The sequence below is a fragment of the Neodiprion pinetum genome, chromosome 1, assembly GCF_021155775.2.
Source record: "Neodiprion pinetum isolate iyNeoPine1 chromosome 1, iyNeoPine1.2, whole genome shotgun sequence".
NCBI classification, from domain to species: domain Eukaryota; kingdom Metazoa; phylum Arthropoda; class Insecta; order Hymenoptera; family Diprionidae; genus Neodiprion; species Neodiprion pinetum.
In genome coordinates this window covers 28,203,568-28,226,186 of record NC_060232.1, presented here as the reverse complement: position 1 = coordinate 28,226,186, position 22,619 = coordinate 28,203,568, and the positions used below count along the sequence as shown (strand labels likewise).

The 22,619-nt window shown below is 49.4% G+C and overlaps 1 long non-coding RNA gene across 1 annotated transcript in view; it reads right to left on the bottom strand.

Annotated features, from left to right (window-relative positions):
- The window catches only part of LOC124224495 (uncharacterized), a 160,532-nt gene that overhangs the window by 16,061 nt on the left and 121,852 nt on the right, over positions 1 to 22,619 (bottom strand). The window contains exon 6 of the long non-coding RNA XR_011177711.1: positions 3,495 to 3,791. This is a non-coding gene — a long non-coding RNA (uncharacterized lncRNA). The remainder of the gene's footprint in view (positions 1 to 3,494; positions 3,792 to 22,619) is intronic.

The window sequence follows — 22,619 nt, the reverse complement described above, 5'->3', positions numbered from 1 at the left end:
GATTTACACCGCATTAGGTTCCTCTTCACCACCGACGCCGACGCCGCAATCGACGATTAGGGCTGCAGGCGGCACGGGCGCAGCTCTCGCCGTTAAAGTTATGCTTATATATGGCATGCTTGACCAATGCCTGGATGTATATTGTCGGTACATGCACCGCATGCGCGTCTCAGGCGCATGGCACCGTTGGTCAACTCGGAATTCGACAAGACACGTTAAAGCTTTTTATCAGGTGTGAATAATCGATGAAATTGGAGAAAAAAATTCTAAGGCCCGACCCGGCTGGCTCGGTCACGGGGCCTCAAGCCTTTCCAAGTCATCGGCGAGATCAACTAGAACTGAAATAGCCCGAAAATCAAAGCAGTTTGATCGAGATCATTCCTCGACGTACAAAAACCGCACTGAGCCGTTCGCTCCAAGTTTAATATGATCGAAGTGCTTGAAACGCGATAGGAAAATGCTGCACGAATAAAATCTGGCTAATTATCGAACTATTTCAAAACACAGCCTTGAGACGCGAATCGACGCCAAGGAATACCAGAGAGAATTCACTCGTTCGTTAATCCTCCTCGCGGGCAGGTATATCACAAGAATACCGGCTCGGTCTGGAGCGATCGGGGATTTCAAAATGTCGACCCAATCATTCACCGCAGCGATCAACCATGAAACTTGAAATCGTTACACAACCGCGGGTTTCTGGACGGTCTGGAGATCTCGTCGTACAATCCCCCCCTCCCTTTGACTATTTTGAAAAAAGAAACGAAGTAGAAAAATAATAAACGTCCGACGGTTTAATGAGATCCACGGCGGAAATCCAACTCGAGGAATGATGTCGATTAACGCGGACATAATCGACGTCGGAGAAACAACCTCGATGTAGGTGAACCGCACCCGGCGCGCTATCGGTGTGAACTGCCACCGGTATAATTTTCGGTCATTCAATCCATCCCGTAGTCAGTTTACGCCGGTATATCCTATGAAACTCCTCGTCCGATCTGACCGCCTACTAGGTACTACTAGTCCTCCTCTACGGGTCCCTTTGACCACGTCTGCGGACCCGAGAAGAAGGGAGCGCGGCGAGAACCTATCTTCGGACCCAGATCTCCGCCGACTATACAACGTAATAGTTTTTTTATTTTTTATTTATTTTTTTTCTCCTTTTTCTCCCTCCCGTGAATGCGAACGACTCATAAAGCTGTCTGTCCGGGACGTTTAACTCGCTTTTAATGAATCCTAGGCGCGGACGTAGCCCGGCAGGGACTTGAATAGCTAGGATATCCCTGAAAATTAGCTCCCTCGAACTGTTGAGCGACTCTTACTTCTTCCGATCTGTTATTTTACGGTCGAGAATCTCAGCCGATCACTCAAAAGGCTAGCGACTCGAGGACACGGTTGGATTCGCAAAACCGTACCCCCGCCTCTCTCCACCCCCGATTGTACCTGTTAAGGGGAAGGTGGTCCGTGGAATTTTCACCCATCTCTAGGAGCGCACATCTGGTCGCCACGTGGGTACGTCAGGTGCCGTCATGACGCCATCGTCGGTTGGGTCATCGGGCCCGACACGATGAAGCGTCAAGCAGAGGCTGCAGGTACTCGGCAAACAGCGCTGGTCGGCCCAAGGCTGCTGAGTTTAGTTTATGGTCCCAGCGGGAAATCGGACGAGGATGTCCCCAGCAATCAGGTGCACAAGCACCGCTCGGTCAGGTCCGTTCGACATGTGTTTCGTATTAGCCGCGTTCACCGCCTCCTGCGTCCCGAGAAACGGAGTTTGCCGGTTTGTATTGTGCCCGAAAAGTCTCGAGGAAATCCGGCTAATCAGAGCCCGCTCGCACAACTGGCGTAAATCGTTTTATTATCGTCAAGTTCGGTTCCCACGCCAAAACCAGCGGACCGTTCCTTTGTACAAGACTGGGCTCCGGGCGTTGACAAACTCCTTCGAAAGTTGCATCTCAACAAGGTAGCCGGTGCCTGGACACGCCCGATCCACGGTTATTTCCAGATGCGAGGAGCATGATCCACGCCGAGGGTCAACCTGTGCCCGAATCGGTGCTCGCCGGTCTTGCCTTCGCACGTGCAGCGGTTCCGGGGAATCGGAGGAGGAAGAGGAAGAGGAATGGGAGAGTCGACAGACTGGTATTATTCAGATTCGTGCAAACGAGACACGGAGCGTAAATCACCTGGCCCGACCCGAAGTCGAGCAGTTGTCTTACGGTTTTTAGTTCCGTGACATCGCAGCGGCACGGAGAGAAGAGAACCAGCCATTCAGCCACGTGCAGAGGGGCGGTCTGAGCTCTCCTTTTCGCTCTCCCTCTCACTCTTCATCCAGGTTTAGTGTCCCGACGGGGTAATCACGATCGAAAAATCATCCCCGGATCGCGGGGGGAGAATGGGCTATAAACTAGAGCCGAATTATTCGTTCCTAGCTCCACTCCGGAGTGTTTTTCTCTCTCTAAAAAAATAAAAAATAAAAAAAAAAAAAAAAGGGCTGGAAGATCCTTCGCACGCGAGATTCGAGCCACTCGGCTGTATACCAACGGCGTTACCCACCGCAGTTAGGAACCGTAAACGCTGCCGCGGTACGGACGATAATTCTCAGACGATTATTGGCGTTACACCCTGGACTAGGCGGATGGCCCGGAGCGGCAACGTCGACGAACTTCCGTGTCGGCCGCACGCTGTGTCGATGAATACGCCACCAGCCGAACATTACGGGTCATCCTAATTCCTCACCAGCAGCCCCTACCCCGAGACAATACGACCGGCGTTTCAGGTTCGTTTACAACCCTGAACGGTAAACACTTTGCCCTGGGAAGCGTTCTCACCGAAGCGTAAACTATTGTGTGTAAGTGGGGAGTTTCGATCACCTGGGATACGCACCATCTCCGTTAATTCTTGTAACAACACTGTGAAAAATGACGCGCTGAAATTCTCCGGCATGATGCGAAGGAGGAGGACTTTCGGTAATGCCAGTCTTAAACGCTGCGGGTACGGTTCTTCCTGTCTTCGTGTTGTTATTGGAACCGTTTTTTCTCTCTTTCCTTTCTCATCGGATTTTAGATACGGTGCGGAAGAGCGCGCGTCGAGTTTCAAGACAAGACGAAATTTATGAAAGGAACGAAACGAAAGGCATGGTGAATTAATAACTCAGTCCCTAATCAACGTCAATCTGGACGCAAGCGAGACGCAGCAGCGGTTCAAATCGCGCGAAGAACCGAGTCTGGACGTTAAATTATAGGGCCGGGAAAAGTTCAACCAAAGTTTCAAGCTAATCGGGAATTAGTCGAGTGCCATGGCGTAGCAACAGACGCGTTGGGGACAGCGGGTGTTGGTTCATTCGGAAATTTAGCGGATAATGCGGTTGCTCCTCTTCAGTTATTCAGTTTCCAGGTTTGACTGCACGGAATCCGAGGAAAGTTTTCAAGCCGAGCCCTCGACGTTCGCCTTTTATTAGTTTTAAACACGCGTTAAATAAAGTAAAACTAAGCCAAGCTTACCGGGACCAGATCGTGGTTTAGAGTTTAATCGCAGGGCCGATGCAACCCCCGTCGTCCTTACGCCTGATGCTGCCGCGTCTCTGGGGGAGCCTCGACGCTCCGTCACCAGCGATTCTAGTCTCACTGTTATTCTCCTAGGGTGGGGCCGCATCCTCGAGTAGTCATCCATGGAATGAACTCTGACCCGGTAACGAGAGCGCGTCGCGTTGAAATCGGGATTCTCTCATTGCCCCGGGAAGCTCGTGTGCCGAGGAAGAGATTCCGGATGATTTTTTTTCTCTTCATTCGGCGGAACCACTGGCGAAAAAGAACAAGTGTCTAAATTGAAGGTGATTCTTCTCATCCTTATTTTCGATCATATTCGCGAAGCGTTCAGATTTCTCTCTAGCAGACAGCCAGCTTTATTCTCGATCCATTCAAAACCGTGCAGACACTCCGGTGCGAAATCAACCCTCGCCTTTAATTGGATACTTTTTTTCGAAGGCCTCGAGAGAACGAAAAAGTCAGGAGACGTGATTTCTCCGCCGAGCTTTCCCTCTCTTTCCCTTCATCGCTTGCCCGCGGATTCTCTCTCTCGCTCCGACCGGCCGTCCCATTCGCTCCCGCGCCCCTCTCAATCAGCGGCCGGATTACACTTTTAATTCATTTTTTTAACTAAGTCAACCCACCCTGGGATTTGAAAGACAAGAGGTTTTCGCCGAAGAAAGAACGCCTACCGAGGCGAAATGAAATGTATGCCGAGGGGGGATTCGGATCCAACTGCTAAGGCTGGTTGACGGTGCGAGAAAGAGACAAAGAACCCGAGAGACGACTGTGTTGATGAGCCTAATTAATTTCAGCCCAAACTAGAACATCGGGGATTTACTCTTTCACTGGCGGAACCAACGTCACAAAAACCTACCACTCGACACTCTCCTTATTTATCCTAATCGGTTATTCGGACAAACGTCGGTATGCTGGCTGTTCGACTCATTGATTACACGGTCAAATCTTAATTAGTATAAACTAAATTCCCGCCACATGCCTTTTTAGTTATTTAGTTCTTGTTTGCATCAATTATACGATGATTCTATGTTACATATATGTTAAAGAATAACCTGTATACGGCTTGGAAAGAGACTAAAACGTAGTAAAGTAAGCCTAATCTAATCTTATTTTCAAAATCTCATGCAACTGATCACGGAACGGTTATTTCCGGTGCTTAAAGGTTCGTGTTCTTTGAATCTCTCCTCTATTGAAAACTCGTTGTATCAAACCATTTTACATTAGTTTAACGCGGAGGCGTCGCTTACGAGCAAATCGTCACGATGAGAAGGTAGAAGAAGTAAGATTAAAGGTGGGTGAGCCGATTCCCTCAAGTTTCTTCGAGATGGAGAAATTTGAAAAAAGGGATCAACATCATCCGATGTTATACGACTCACTTTACCGGACGGCGAGATCCCGGGTTCCGATCTGATATTGAGGTCGGCCCAACCTCTGACTCCTGGTTTTTTGAATGGTACAGTTCCTTGGGCGTGCTGTAAAAGGAACCCTTTATTCCCCATTGAGTAGACGTGGCGTAGTAGTAAATCTCGTTAAAAAGTGGCCCACTATCGTCGGCTGTCTCATTCGATCTGATTTTCGGTAGGGAGTAGAGTCCGTGCCAGTCGTCGTCGTTAAGGAACAAATGACTCGACGGAGTGGAGAAAGTAAGAGAGAGGAACGAGGAGAATAAAAGGAAGGTAAAGGAAGCCGAACGTCTCGCGGCATACGCTACCCTGGGCGTTATTGCTTATCACACCCCCAGCCATTCCCTCCCCGCGCGTTTCATCCGGCTTGCCGGATCCCCGTTCGCCGAATAAGTGAGTGCCCATAAACGTAAAGCGTGTTCTTTTAAGTGGGCCGCGTTTAAAACATCGCCCCAACCGACGTGAGCGACCCGCCCGAACCCCGGCAAACCGAGTCGCTCAGCTTCCTCCTCGCACGCATGATATGGGTGCAGAGGGATCTCTGCAGGGTCTCGATTCTGGATCTGGGTTTCCCTTGGGTTGGGCGCGGGCTCTCCGAACGCCGACGAGTATATGCGCGCGGGGACCAAGGGGGCGTAATATTCTTGAACCCCCAAGAGGAGGCTTACTGCAATAACCCCCGCGGCTCAAACTCGAAACCCGCCACTTACTCACTCGCTCCCTGGCTCTTTGTCCGGGTAGGCGAAGGCTGCGTTTGCCCGTCGAAACAAATCCGCACTACACCGTTAAAAATGATTCTAAATTTACCAAACATTTACTGTACAAAAGAGTCGTCAAATTACGAAATCAGGTTGCAAATTTACAAATTCGGTGGAGCGACGTAAATTGCTATGTATTATCCCTATACTTACGATAAGAATGTTTGATTTTACTAAAATTCATAAGAAACCACAAAAAAGTAATTTGAATTTAGTAAATTGTGTAGTAAATTTATTTTATTCGTATCGTGAATAAACAGTAAACGTGTAGTGAATTTACCGTTGCGTATCCGATTAAAACTTCCAACGCAGTGTAGGAATTTCCATACAGAAATTTTTAAGAACGTAGCTGCATAAAATAGGAATCTTTTTCCGAAATCCTTGCCATCGCAAGTTCGTACAATAAATGGCACTGTACGTACATATGTCTCGAAAACTCCGAAACATCCTTGCCGGTAGAGTTTTTGATTATTTATTTTCAATTTGATTTTCTCAAGAGTGCGACAAGTCGTAGATTTCAAACCGACTGAGGAGCTTGTTCGATATAAACGCGTGAAAATCTAGCCCCTGTTTGATGTCACCGAATACGTAATATTCGGAGAGACTCCCGGCTGTGTATCGATTCCGAGCCATCTTCGATGTGTTTTTGCATAGCGGGGCAAACAGCTAGCTCTTCTCTGAAATTAGTAGTAGGCCTCTCTCGGTCTCGGTGTAGGTGTATAAGCGGAGGGGAGAAAAAATTGGCAGCAATAAAAATAAATTACATGCGTCGTAACGCCGGGTAGTTTAGTGGGAAAGCTGCTAGGTATCCATCCCGCTTGCATACTTTGGATCCTGATTAAAATTGGGGTGCGATTCGAGCGATTTCGACGATTGCCCTGCAGGGCTGCGGTGCTCGGGGCATTTACTTTCTTCCGGGATCAAGTCCCATAAATCTCAGGACTGCATCCCGGCGCGGGATGAGGCGAAGCTGTTCGATGCAAGCTGATGGCTAAGTAACGCGGACGTTATCTCTCGTTATCCTTTGTACTTCACGTCTACAATAATTACACCGGACGCCATTGGATCTGTGCAGTCGAGAACATCGGGTTACCGCATCGCAAGGAAAACTAGTCAAGCTCCGCGACGTTGAAAAGCTACAAATGCTCTCCGCGCGGATCGACGTGGCCTCGACGCTGCGGCGCCGGACTCGCGCGGAATCCTCGCAACCGGATCGGGCCGCTAAGCGCGTGTAATCACCGTGCGTTATTACTCGCGATAAATCGCCGGGTATAATTGCACCTTGTCGCAATTATCCGTTTATGATTGAAGATTAAACGATACGCCCAAGCTAATTAGTATTGTTGTCGCAATCCGTCCGCGGTTGACAATTCTGCGCGAGCGTTATCAGACGCTGAGCTCCTTCCTTTTCTTCGCCTTCTTTTTTACCACGGATACCGAGGTTGAAGCAGGTTTCACCGTCCGCCTATGGACCCAAGCGCCGTCGAACACGCGCCTCTTCTCGCGTTACGTAAATGTAGGTGGGAATCGTTGTGCAATACCCGTCACCCCGATGCCCACGACGTCTCGTCCGTTGTGCGCGAAGAGCAGACGTGAATTGAGGGGGTGGCAGCCACGACGATGTAAGAACGAACAGCCGATAACTCTGGGCCGAAGTCTTACCGCAACAAGCCGAGGTGTTTATCTTTCGTATTGCGAGCACCGCGCACCTATGTACCTACACACATACCAATCCATTCGTGCAGCGTGTGGGCGAAGCGTTTCGCCGCGGTTTCTCTCCCGCCTTTCCATTCTTGTTTCACATCGCTGATTCCGCAGAGCTCGGACGAATACCCGTGCGATTTCCCAACACGTGGGTACGGATAATTACAAGGGCGAAAAATAAGGGTAAGCGAAACAGCGAATCGAGTGACAAGCGGCTGATCCGCGGGGACGCTTATTTATCCGTCGGTTGTGACTTCGGCACGGTAAACACTTTACGTAAGCGTATCATCGATCAATAAATCGCAGCCTACGCAAAACGCGTAACCCACCTTAGGTATGCCTATCGTGCAGCAGGTCTTTTCGCAGCGTTGGGTACAAGACACGTGCACACTTTGCTGCAGTTATTACGCGAGTATTTACCCGTATCCATAAAGAGAGAAACACGATGGCCTCACACCTCGGCTGTCTTTCCGCACCTAGGTGTACCACATTCTTTGACTCCGATACGCGTGCGGCAATGATCGGTGTAAAACGAGTGTGGACGCCACTTAAGCAGGACGACCTATCACCGGCTCATCGCCGTGGACACTCGTCCTGACCGCTACAGCCAAATGTCAGGGTCCCCGAGTACACGTTGCAATTATAATAGCGATGAAGACTCTCTATCTTTCAATTAATACCGCACAAAGATGTTTCCTTGGATGTAACTGGACGCGTGCCGCGGACCCCAGCGAAGATCCTTATATCGCGTGACAATGTTCCGAAACATGGTAGCGGGTGTGAACCGATTAGTATACATTCAACGATACAACGCGCTCTGCGATAAGTACGTTGGTTCCTCCCGAAACCAGACTCGATTGATAAGCTAATTGTCAGCCGAGCACGGTGGAGTTTAAATCGCAACGCCCATGCATATTAATCCACAAGACGTCAAGGCCCCAAGGTGTTGGCGAAAAGAGATCAGACTCTTTGATGACGACTAATCACACCACCAGTCGCTTAGCGAAAAAGAGATTTAAAAAAGAAAAAGATAAACCAAGCACGTCCACCTGTAGCAGAAAATGGAAAAGAGACGAGTTTTTCGTCCCGAAAAACAAGCTCGTGACGGGCCAGACAGCGGAACAGGTACATCTCATCGGGCTGATTAGCGTGGCACCCTTGCCCGGGGCGAAGGCCAATGGCACCCCCATCGTCCAGGATGAGGATGCGGGTGGTGTCTGTCTGGTTTTCCGTAGTACGCGATGGCGCGCGCGCGCATCCTGTGTGTGCGTGTGCGTGTGTGTGTGTGTGTATGTTGGGGGTGCGAGGGTGGGTGCGGGTGGAACGGCGGGGGCGGAACTGGGTACGCTACTTGCCGGAGCGTGGCATAAATATGTATGTATCATCTGCTGCGACCTCAGACCTGCCCCACTACCCGACTGGGTCAGACCCATGCCTCATCACAATGAGCACCTTACACTCGACGCCGATTCAAGTGGATGGCGTCAACCGTAAGTCCGACGGATCTCGCGTCTCATCGTCAGCTTTGCGGAATAAGTCGCGGTCAGGACGATAATTGCGAGTCCGGACAGACGAGCTGCGCTCGCGAAGTCTGAGATCGGTAGCTTTCATCTCCCGATGCAAGTCTCTGTTCACACGACACGGGATAAAATTACGTTTTGCTACGAACTGCGCCACGGGAATGGTGGATGATGGATCGATGTTAATTCACGGATCCGAGTCGCGGTGTGAAAAAGCGGCGAGACGCGGTGATCGGGAAGAACGGGCGAAGTTGGGGACGTGCGTGTCTGCGGTAGACAAACGCGGAACTGAGTGGTCCGTTATATTATACCCGGCGACGTTAACCTCTCATGAATACATGCAAGTCGCGGGGCGTCGCGGGCGTCGCGACGGACGGTGGCGCGCGCCCGGCTCAGCTGGGTTCGATCAGTGACGTTGCACGCGGCAAGTGACGTACCTAGGTGTGACGTCACGCCCGGGGGGTTTGAGGAAGGTCCGGAACCTCGGTACCGGAGGGGCGCATAGTGCCCTCCACTAGGAGGCAGCGGCGACGGCGGAGGGGTACCTCTTACATATTTATGCCGCGTTCCACGCGCAACACCCACAACCCTGGCCCAGAGCGTGGCGGACCGGGGTAGAATGGCGTGCGGGGGGCGCCGACCCGGATGTCGGCCTTGTGCACGGGGGTGTCATGCTAATCAGTTCAGTTCAACGTTAACCTGCCTCCTCGATCCGTCGAGCGATCCTCTCACTTCCGTCCCGATCCCTCGCCAGTATTGCAGTCGGCCGAACGAGGTCTCGCGATTCGTTCCGCGTTTTCACCCGGAAGAACAACGCGCCGCGTATCGAGAAAATACACCGGAACGATGTCGCAGCGTCGTATATCCGATTTGTCATTATTCCGCGGTGCGGTTTCCCGGAAAACTCTTGGAAGATACCAGATCTTGGCGCACCCGTGATCCTATCGCCTCTCGGACCGTCACTCTTACTCTCTTGAGTAGCGCGCGAGCGCAAAGGAAGCGGACTGCTGGTGTATCGTAACAACGCTGCACCCTGGTTTATGGTGCCGGACCGACGGACACGCGTGTCGTCACGGCGTACGCAGGATGTGCGTGCTTCCCTTGCCTCCTCCTGCAGCCTTTACCTGCTGCGGCTGCGGCTTGTGCTACTCCGAAACGGTTTCTTTGGGAAAAACACGTCCGTCGGTGCAGCGTCTGTCCGTTGCGGCCGCCGCGACGGGCACATAAAAGTCCCCGTCATCGCAACCCGTTGACCGTTTCCGTTCCACCTCTACGGAAATATCTCGCATCAGTCTGTAAATCAAGTCCTGCACTGCGAGTACCTAGGAGTCGCTACGTGACCCTTTGGATCGACGTCGAATCACCACCGTCGCTTCCTTTCAACTGCCGAGACTGCGACGTCTACCTTCTGCGTACCTGCCGGTCTGACATTTTATTCTCATGATTATGATTATTTCTTCGTCCATACGCTGCTTGCAGGTTATCATAGCAGTTAACCAGGCACCAATGATTATCCTCAAATGAGATGCACAGGTCGCAAAATATCTCGCTCCTCGATGCAAGCAAGAAGAAGAAAAAGAAAAGGAATCGCCTTGAGCATAATAATTAGTTGGTAAAGATCGTTTCAAAAGCGTTCGTTAAAATATATGTGCTTACGAAACTCGAACTAGAAAGCTTAAATTGATCCAGGTCACCATACGCGCATTATACGAGACTCTCGATTTCCTTTTGCAACGGTAAGGGGGAAAAAAAAAAAAAAAAAAAAAAAAGTAGAAAATGATATAAAACAGATGAACATCGGTACTATTTTAATGAAAACCTAAAACGATATCATCGCGACTGAATCTCTTAGAAAGTAACGATTTACACTAGAGTGAAGCCGTGTTTATATTAACTGTCAGTACCTATTTTAATTAACGAGCAACGATATGTGTAGAGCGATAAGAAAGGTATGTAATTGCGTGCTGCATGTATATCCGTAAGCATTTCCTGAAACACGCAAATCAAGTTACGTATTACAGTATACTGTAGTCCGGAGCTGGTATTAGCGTCAAATAAACGAGAATCCCACCGGATGTCGGTCCTACAGTGAAACTTATCGAGTGATTTCAACCCTCGGACCCCGATCCCCGAATCCGCCGGCTCCCGGTCCTTCTCGCGTATGAGTTTCCACGTCGTATTACGTGCCCGCGGGAAGCCCACGGCCCTCGGCGGGTTTCTCCCTGTAGAAGTCTCAGAGGCTGACGCGAGCGTGCAGAACGCGAACCGGGCTAAGCGCTTCGCTGCAATTTTTCTCGCCACATACGTGACGGGAATAGAAGTGAAAAAAGGAGAGAAGAAGGCAAGGGAGGGAAAAAGACGATAAAATAAAGAGAGAAAGAAGAAATGGAAAGAGAGGCAGCGGTAGAGGTAGAGGGGAAAAGAAAAAACGAGAAACAGCGAGAGAAAAAAGCGTTGCGAATTTCCTCGGGTAGGCGCCTCTACGCCGGGGGATGTAGGTGACTGTGAAGGGGGCGGGGGGTGGATGACTCGCTAGGGAACTGCCGTATACTTCCTTGCCTTTCTCCCTCTGTGGAGACTTGCTCGGTGCCCCACCACCACCTAAAACTTTCGACTAATACTCGTATACGCGAGTCGCCCGTCTATACGTACAATATACGTGAGTTTTATTGTTTCTTTTTTTTTTTATTGCCTGTTTGTTAGTTAGTTTTTCTTCGCCAAACGTACGGTGCGGGTCGTAGGTTTTTCATCTTTTACGTATCCACCTCGGTTCAAATTGTTTTTGCTCTGTCTATTGTGCGGCTCGATATTATTTTGCAGCGTTATGTATCTATATTTTATGTGCGTATATATTGCCCGTTGCGGGAAGCAAGCGCCACGCAGCTGATACACCTTGACACTTCTCATCTCGGCCTGTTTGTCTCTTTTTCGTGTATAATAGTTTGAAATTAATAGCTCATCAGTTTGCTTATTTTTTAATGCCACGTGTAGCTGTCCGATTGATCTCCTTGAGTTTCGTCGAATCCCGACAGCTTTAATTATATCGTTTAAAGGTCGCCACTGGGAAGTACAAGGCCGTTCGGTCCGTGGCTGATGGATAGACGACTGTGGCTATCACTAAGAAATTCCAATATTCCGAAAAATCTGTCGAGAGTAAAAACGAGCTGCCTGTTTCCTTCGCCTTGTGCCGCGGTTATGCTGTTATTTATAATGCGCTCACACGCCACGGCCGGTGAATCGGAAACTCGCGCAAACTATATTCAGAGACGAATATAAGAGACGTCGAGCATTACCGAAAAGTAAATCAGACGCTATCGACATCCGTATTAGATCGCTAAGTCTGATTCGCATTGACACGAATCGACCCTCTGGGGCGGCAAATATGATTGCTTCGCCTTGCTTCGACTCCCTTCCTCCCCCCGTCGTCCGGATTCCGCAGGGCGAAGCGTGGAGGGAAGGGGGATTAATGCCACCCTCGGGACACCACGTGGTGGTTCCTCTTCTTCGAGGCCGCACGTGTGCGCCGCCTATCAGCCGCCTTATCCATTTTATACGGCTTTTACCCTACCGTCGATTCGCCGTCTGGAATCGCTCGCGTATGCAAATTTTTTTTCTCTCAAATTTTTCGAGAAAACGCGAGATTCCGCCAATACGATTTTGGGCCTCTTGTAATATATCCATGCAGGACAGCGCGACGCGAGAGCCACCGGATTCCGTGAAACTGAGACACGGTATAAGCTCATAATCGGACCCCTCGATCGGTGGGGTCGGCCGGAGATAGCGTGAATCGAAGCTGTATCGAAATCGATAAAAATATCGGCGTGACGTAATCTGAGGCAGAAGCGATGCGTATAGGTAGGTACACACGGAGTTTTCGCAGCCGCCGCCCCTGCAGCAGCGGAAGCGAAGGACTGTTTTATTGTGTCACGTGCAAACGCATGGCAACCCCAATATATCAGCCGGGCAAGGGGGACGTCGATATCCTCGTATCAATCATTAATAAGGCCCGAAACCCCGCAAACACATAACCGACCCCCACACCCTCCCATCCCCGCAAAAGATATTGCCAACTGCCTTCTCGGGATTGATGGAATTTTAGATTCTTCTACGTGATTTCTCGCCGCCCGCGCCGCCTGTGTACCGACACACGTATAACGCTCGCGCGGCTTTCGTCGACGCGGATCGAAATATCGTCAAGTTTTCCTACCCTAAGTAATCGCCGCCGAGACTAGGAGAGGAGAAATCTTGTTGCAACCGGTATGTGTACGTGGTGCCCGGTGCAGCGATTTGAATTCTATGAAACGAGGGGTGAAATTCGCGGTCGAGGAAAATTCTTCGGCATTAACTGGGGAAATCGAACGTTCTCGTTAAGTTCCAAGTGCCAAGAGTCAAGTATCGGAAAACCGTCTTCATTCAGCCGAACATTTCACAAACGGAATATGAATTAAGGGCTGATATTTTGGCTCGCTGAGAAGAAGAAGTTTTCATCTTTCAGCCAAAGTTTTCACCCCTGCGCGCATAACGCAAGATGCACCTATATCAATCCAAGGTAAAATTTGACAGGTACTATAAATCCTTCGGCAGAGTTTAAACTGCGCGGGTCTATCTCGAACGGCGTGAACCGAGTGAAGGAAGATAGGGACAGTGACACAATTCCTGCTGAGAAGCTAGAGTGTGCAGGCCGGTAAACCATAAGTGTAGCCGAACCCCACCCACAGCTCCTGACCCCCTTCTTTTCGTCGCAAACACATGCCTATCTGGGTTCAACACGCGGCGTCGAGCCGAGTACCTACACGGCTGTAACGGCCCGGCATGCACGTTTATCTACGCAGAGGACGAATATCTCGGATCTATGTGCTCGGCTCTCGTGTGGGCGAAAAGCACACACGCAGCCGCGGGCCGAGCGCGGAACGCCACCCTCGCGTTTCCCGATTTCAGGGCTCCCCCGAGTGCCGACGAGGGGTTCTGCGGAGGACATCCAGATATGGCTGCGGTTTAAAACGCGAGGATATACCGGGAACCGACCCGAACCCGGTCCGCCGTTTCGCACGAATCAGCAGAAACCACTTTACTTAGGTTTCATGCCCCGCCATGGTGCAGGGGATTACATATGTGGCCTCGCCACGATCGTGCCTGGGGAAACCGCAAATCTATACCTTCGCACACGGACGATATACGTGCTCGTATTTATGTCATATCCGCTACCCCGAACGGCGCCGCAGCCAATGGGCTGTCCCGAAATCAAAAACTTTTTTCAATACTCAGATTATCTCAGGTATCCAACCACTGGCGTTATTTATAAGTCGTACGGAGATGAAAATTGCGAAAAGAAAGAGAACACTGTGATAGGATTAAAAAATACGAAGGATCGTGGAGTTTATAGTTTTAACTATCTCGTTTGGGCTTCGACGCGATTGCCGAAAGTAAGGGTTTTCAAAGTATTCTATCAGTCATCCTTAATTGAAAGTCAACGTTTTACATTTAATTTTCCGCGACTATTCCATTACCTAATAGAAAAAATCATTCGTACAACCTATCGTATGCAGATATTTTCAACTCGACATCAAACACCGTATCGACTATCAGCCCTATTCTGTAAAGAACTTGACACGTACTATCAAATTTCGAATATCAAATGTGACATTAAAGTGAACGTTGACTCAAAGAGTGCTTAGCTGATGATCCCTGTACTAAATAATTCAAAACGTGCACCCCGCGGTCGGCAAATAAAGCAACGGAAAATCGATGAGTATAATTGCAGAGATGAATCCAAGAGTGATACCGGCGCATTCGACCAAAGTGCGCATAGCGTGCAGTGTCGAGGCATAACGAAATGACGCTGGATCTTCCGAACGCGGGAGCGGTCAGCGAATAAATTCAGATAAATTAGATCGAGGTGAAAATAAAAGAGCGCGCGTATACCTCGACACAAATGAACTGAGCTTGGGAGCTTGGTGGCGGAGGTGCTGCGAGGTTGTACGACTCGGCGAGTGCGGCAGAAGCGACGGAGGCGGCGGTTTCGAGGCCCTCGATCGGAAGCCCCTGTCTTAAGTCTTCTCGCAGAGGCCGTTTGCGAGGAAGATAGCGAGAGAGGTTCACGCTGCAGCTGAGACACGCACCGAAGATGTTTGGTCCCTTCAAACCTCGTTCTCGGTTCTCTGACCGCGTGCTTCGTGCGAGTCAGCATCGCCCGTGTATTCCTCGGGCCAGATAATCAATCTACAACCGTCCCTCCGTCGCCCACCTTCTTCTTTCACTCCTCTTGGGCCTGGCCCCGGTAACTTCTCTCGCTCACTCCACGACTCGATGCCTCGTCTATTTATTAGTCCGGCTGCTTCCAACGGCGTCGACGTCCGAACCCCCGGGTTATTTATTCCGTTTATTTATCTCTTTTACTCCGCGATCTGCAATACGAGATCGGAAATCGTTTAATCGTTACCCCGCGTCAGGATACCCATAAAGTTGTTCGTCTCGTTACATTTTTCATTCAGTTCCCGCGTGTTACACTGCTTGCATGAAGATACATGAAACCCAATGCCAACTTGCCAAGGTGTTCCAAAATGTGCGTAATGTTCCTTCGCTCTTTCCTTGAGGAACCATTCTCTCGTGGGAGTCATAAATTGAACGGTTGGAGAGCAAATTGTATATTAAAGGAGTAAATTGACTGAGTGATATGCATACTCTTTGGAATAACTAAAATCAACGCGAGTCAAAGTGATTCTATCCGGTCGGGAAAACGCTGAAAATCCCCTAAAACGCTCTGATATAAATGAAAATCATGTGATGAAGTAGATATTAATACAAATCGCTATAAATCAATGCGAATGAATTGAAATCGTTCGTTTCATTTCAGAAAAAATAGCTTTTCGACTTGACTCGATTCGTCGTCGAATTTTTCTCGAAAACGGTCGCGGTCGACAACCAGAAGTGCAGAGAAATGTGGGATCAGTTTTGCGTGTTTTTGAGAGGAAGCAAAGCGTTGCGTATAAGCTAGACGTCCGAGGGTGAGGCACCGAGTAGTCATCGCGAAGACTTATGGCCTGAGTTTGCGGGAATATTCGCGGCTATAAAGTTTGGTAAGGAAGACAAACGCCAGTTCGATGCGGTGGCTATACTGCATCATTGATGCAGGCTATTCCCCAAACGGCCCTATATCCGATACCGCAAGGCTGCTCGGCTCGTGATAAACGTGAAATATCCACAGATCGACGGAGTTGGCGGTCAGCTTATTTCCAAGAGTCGAGGTGGACGAGGTTCTTCCGATTCCTGGCACCGACGCGCAACTTCATACTCTGTTCGTTCCCGACTCACTTATGGATAAGATAGTAGCTGCGGAATCCCGGTCTACTATATTTTCACCTAGTAGGTTGGATATTTCGATCAGGATAATGCCTGGGTACAATAATTATGCTCTATAGCAAACTATCGCGCCAATAAATGTATATTTTTTAAATCTAACTTGAACGATAACCGGACTTAGCGGAGTCACGATCGCATAGATGGTCAAGAAAGTTGGGACGGTTGCTGAAGGTACGACCGTTATCTTCAAAATTCTTTTTCTGTCTATATTCGGATCGAGTATTTTCAAAAGGGCTGACCGTGGTTAACCACCCTTCCACACTCAGTGCAGTGGATTTACCACATACCCTGAATGCATGCGAGGAGGCTACCCACGCATTTCTTCGAAGGTCTCGACTCAGGCAGCTTTCTCTGTTTTATGGCTCGTAGCTGAGCGCGGAACGGACTTGCCCTTCAGTCCCTGGTTACGGGTACTATTTTAAAACTACTCGACAATTGCCCTTACATACTAAGAGGAAAAAATGGATTTACCCGGCTGATTGCGGTCAGTCGTAAGCTCATGCGATTTTCCCCGAAGTCGTTAGTTTATGCGTGTGTGCTCTTACACTGCCTACCTGATTTTTTTTTTAAATTGGAATTTTATTCAGATTTTTTGCGTGAATCGCCAATGAGTGACAACAAACAAAACTTAATTACCGGCGAAGGACTGCGGAAAAAACATGACTTTCAGCCTACAAGTGGTGATTGCTGGCGTCGCCATTTTTTTTTTTTTTTTTACATAACGAGGACTGAATAGTTGAACGCGATAGACTCCGAGCTATCTAAATTCTTTCGTTTTTTCCTTTAATTTTATGCCTATTTTTTTTCAACAGCGACATCGAACTCCAAAGCCACGTACCTAAACTTTCAGCACCGATAATAAGATGGCCGGATGGCCAAACAGTGGGGCTAAATTACAGGGAAAGAAGAACGGTCAACCGTGCGGGGGTAAAACGACTGAGAAAGAAAAGATTTCAAATCTTCGGTCCCATTAGGACGTTTTAACCCAATTATTTTTCTTGTTCAAGTCGCGCACTGACCGCGGTCCGCCTATATACTAAATTCTATTAATCGAGATGGGTTCAGCTCCGCGGTCCGGACCCTTAGGGCCCTGCAGGGCTCTTTCTACAGCTCGTGAGATTGCCCGAGCCCTATAAGGCCCAGACGGGCGGCCGCGCGGACGCTCCGGGCAGTAGCCGTAGTAACAATGCGTCTCGTAAACATAAACGATGCCGCTTCGCGATCTGTTTTTTCTCCCATCCGCGGCGCGTGTTTCAACCTTCATAAGCGGGCGCAACCGCGATCGGTCGCAAATCGATTAGAAAGCCGCGGGGTAGCAGTGGCACGGTTTTTTCGAAAATTGTATGAAACTACCGAAAATGACGCCGCGGCCGCGCCGCCATATCTGGGCCTTAAATCTCACGTGTCCAACTTTCAACGTGTAGTCTGCAGGAAGATTGGGTAATTTCCACATTATTTTCTTTCAGCTTCGCTTCTTCTCCTCTCGATCTGGATCCAGATTTGCGACACCAGCCCAGAAGCCCCCTCCGCATCGCCTCGGCCTCCGTAAGCACTAGTCGCGCACCCCTTCCGCAGGGTGAGACGAGCGCTCGACGCAACGGGCGAAACCGAAGGGCGCTCTGGTCCCACCGGAGCTGCACGCGGGGATATCGGAGGTCCGGAGGTCGGACATAAGACAGGTCGTTATCACTCCAGGCCGGGGGTCCGATCGGCTGGGCTCACGGAGCAGCAGCAAAGGCCTCCGAGCCTTTAGCCGCTGAGGGGCGGCGGGCGGAGGCCAGGGCGGGACGGTCCATTAGGCGGTATCGGGACCATCGCACGGTAGCACCACGTTCTCTGCATCTCAATGCCTTCGGCCCGAGAGCACTGGTCCAGGGCCTCATCCATACGCAGGTTGGGATTATTTGGCGGTGGCGGAACGCGCCGCCTCCTTGCAGCCGCGGCCCTGGACTCCGGACTCCGGACAACACCGGTAGTCTCCTGATCCACTGTATCTACTCGAAGGCTGCGCTCGCTTTACGTACCAGTCTCTGTAGCAAGGTGTACTATATCGAGGGCTCGACTGTCGGAGCCCGGTCCGTCTTCCCGTTTTTATACCTTTTTCACCGACGTTTTCATACCCCTGCCACCTCCCAGCACCGCTTTCGAACAATCTCACGCCTTCTATTTTCCTCCAATTTTTATACCTGCGCCGAAACGTTTTTTTCTAATGATTTTATCTGTATCTACGAAATCGAACTATCGTATCTGACACCTGATTTGCATAATTTATATCCCGATAACCGTTCTTCCTGTACATGGAAGTTATCATGGGTATGAAAATTGTGTACGGTTAATTTTTTCAAGATACTTTTAATTTCTTCTCTTTTTCTATTATTTTTAACCAATTCTCGTGGTTCGAGTTCGTCGACTGTTTTGCAAAAACTGTAAAAATGTGATAATCAAATTGGCCGGTGTTGACCATATTGGTACGAGTCTTAATGGTCAAATAGAAAAATCAGCATGAGGTTCTTGTAGTCGAGTCGAAACTTTAGCATCGGATGGTGTCTTTAATACCACAAATAGACACGAAATCAAAATATAAGCTATCGAATTCCACACCTTAATTTTTTTCACAGTCTACGTAATGTTTTGCTACTCGTACTTCGAGCCTGCTTTACTCACGTGTTTCATACGTGAATAAAAAAACAAAATTGAAAAGCCAAACATTACAGAAAATGCAAATTTTGAATTCACCTGAAAGTTGATCGCATGAAATAAACAAATATTGAAATTCAACAAGTAATTCAACTAATTGTACTGAATCAATTATACAAAGTTCACAAACAGGTCTATTCTTCAAAGAATTATTCCTGAACTGAGTTCAAGAAAAAACGATAAGTCAATTATCGTCACACGATGATTTATGATTATTGAATTAGTAATAAATTCCTAGCACTTTTTTTATTTTTTTATTCCGCTTTTTCAGGTCGCGGAGAAGGGCGATGATGCGATACGCGCTGAAGAAGAAATAGAAACGGACGATTCCCGTCGGAGTTTTACAGCTAAGAAATTTGTCTCCAACGTTCCAGATTAACGACGGGCCGAAAGCCATAGGAACGGTTTTTTAAATAGCGGGAATTCTCAAAGTCCTGTTATCCCGATTTGACTCTATGGAATTCACGTAACCCAAATTCCCGCAAGTTAAGAAACGATACATCCGAGCCGAAAACACGGTGAAAACAAGGAGTCGAAACTATCGATCGCAGTATCAAATAACACGGAAATATATGATCGTGAATTATGCACTGCTTAAAGCAATTAAAATTTGGACGAGTGCAACGATTTTTCATCTCTGCGACGTCGGGCAGAAATCCAACAGGTCGTAACCGAGTAAGGTGAAAGATCGCGGCCTAATTCTACATCACGACCCGAAAGAAAGGCTGTCCGCGTCCGATCGGAGGCTCGGTTTTTATCTACGCAGTGTCGGGGCCCGTCTAAATCTGAAAAATCCATTAGTGGCTGTCGCGCGGCACGCCGAGAACCGCTCTGCAGGGGCGAGGTGAATCTGGGGCGTAAGAGAGGGCGAATGCCGGTGCCCACTAATGGTCGGCTTAACCGGATTATGAGGAATTAAATTAAGGGAATCGTGTTTGTTTCGAATTCGGTGGGTAGTGGTCATCGGGCGAACGTGTACGCTTAACGAGCGTCGCCTTTCGCCGCGGCTCACCGTCAGACCGCCTGCATCCTCCGAATCCACGAAGGAACCGACGACGTCGCACCAACTCCAAGGCGTCCACCTCGCCTAGGCGAAAGCATCGGAGTTCGTAGGTTTGGTAACCTTCGAAGCCTCTCCGAAGGTGGGGAAGTCAGGTTACCTTGCCTGTTACCACGGCTCCTCCGCAGCTTCTACCTCAGATACAGCTGCCGTCGTCGAACCGAACTAATTGACCCATCCACGTTGAATTAAAACGCTATTACCGAGGCTGGTATCATTTGTTGCGGCACCCACACGCCCGCGTATGCACCTCGGCCACATTTTTAAAACCAGGAGATCGTTCCCGCTTCTAAGATATACCTGCCAGTCTGGAAAGGCGCGCGGTGTTCACCCACTTCTCGCGTGCGGTGTATATAATCCAATCTCTTTCCGCTCTTATTTATTCCTTGAATTAGATCTCACAATCAGGTAGTGTAAGTTGTGGGAGTTATTAGGCTGAGTAACGTGCACTGTAGTTCTGGAATAAACTCTTGCTCTGGTCGCCATGCGCTCTGATTTGTTTCTATGTTTTTTTTTTTTTTTAACTATTTTCAATCCATTGATCAATCTATTTTGTTCTAATCTCATCACCACGACTGTCACAGCTGTTGAATTGTTTCCACTACGGAGCTAAGTACCGATACTTGAAATTGTCACGAATAAAATTCAGCACCAGGACGATCTAAGATTCACGTTCCGATTTATAAAAACTCGCCTCAACTGTTCTCCATTTCGAATAACTATTTTTGTACTATCGACCAGGTCATCGCGAGTTTTAACTCTTGACGCGGTCTCCGGGTCCCGGGTAGCAAATCCGATGAATCATCTTCGCCTTTTCTCTCTATTGAGCTATCCGCAAGTGCTCGATGATTCAGAAGGCCACGGTTCCCCGCCCTGAGTGCTGCAGGCTAATTGGAGAACGTTTATCGTACCCTTTCGAGGGATCGCGTTTTTCGACGATCGGTCCATTTTCTCCGGCATTGAGACGGATTCCTGAAATCGGCAGACCCTCGACCACGGGCGGTCATACCGATCATCGCACCGCGCTCATAGTCGCGCCTCGCCTTACGGCGATGGGCGAAACGCAGGCGCGCCTGTCGAAGGCCGTTTGGTACTCCGCGCTTAGCCGAGGCGAGCTGAACGACGACGACTAGATTTTCCTGTCAATAAATCATGGTGCGCTCACGGAGCGACCTCGGCATTTCTGCCTTCGACGCCGCTCCCTGCTGACTTGTCTGTCCAATCCGAACCAGACTAGCTATATACCGGCAAAACAGAAACGCGCATCGCGCGCCTCTACAAGTGGATTTGACGCCAAATTTCCCCCGTCACTTCCTTGTATCCTTCGCGCTGCTCTCCGATCTTCGGAATTCGAGTCTGTCGATATAAACAAAGATCCAGAGCCCGGGTTAATTATTTCAATTAAAACGAAGGCAGAAGAATCCGGCGGCCCTCGACGCGATGTTCACTCGCACCCGTAGGCGAGGCAAGACCCGAACGACCAGATCGGCGGGACACGGTCCGAGAATAGTTCGGTGTTTCAGAGTTCCTCGGGGTATTCGAGACTCTCCTGATTTCCTCTAATGAACCAGAGATTAGAAGTTGCTGGTGGTTCGATCGGTAGATATCGCCCGCAATTAACGCTAAAATGTCATCAACGAGCCACCCTTTATTTCTCGGTGGTGGTGAGGCCCGCAGGCTCGTTGTAGTGATCCGGGGTCACCCGAGCGCCAAGGGATCGCGGACGGTGCATCGGACACGGCGTTCCGTTTTATAAACTCTTAAATTAGTAACCCCGGAGACTTACGGGAGGCAGAGCAAAGCAAAGCAAAGGTCGACAAACCCCTTACGTTACTTAAATATAGGTGTCCTCATTCGCCCGAAACGATCCCGACGTACCATGCGACCGATAATTAATGATCGCGAATTATCCCGCCGCAATTGAGAGGATCGATGATTTTTTTTTTTATTCAGACCAGTATTAATAGAAGTGACACTCGCATGGTAGAAATGATGATATCACTCCTATTGACAGGGATCTTAAACTGCAGCTGCGACAGCGTTCCGAGGACGGACAAGATACAACTCGATTCTCATGCGATCGATCGATTTACTTCCACCTGAATCAACCGGCCCTCGGAGGGTCAGTGTAATTGTGGCATCAAGGGGCGCCCACCTGTCGCCAAGTGGTGCGAAAACATACTCCTTTGAAACACGCAAATCGGGGTGGAATCTTTTCTGACGAACGATCCGCAGAAACGCGAATGTACTTGTAATGGCACGTTGCGAGGAAGGAGATTAGCGCCGGATGTCGAACAGAGATGTTCATCCGATGCAAGGACCGTCGCGGCGTCGCTGCCGTCGTCCCTCGTTACGTACATACACGTTGTAGTACACTCGCAATCGGTCGAGTCGTGCACACACGCGAGAGTAAATCGGTACCACTTAGCCAGCCGGGTATACCGAACTATGCGACCCCTAAGTATCGTATGCTTATGCAGTTACGACTAAGAATAATGCGACCGGGGATAATTGAACGAATTAGCAGCTGATACCCGACGCCTTCGTAAAGCCGCCGAGCTCGATGCCCTTTGGTCAGA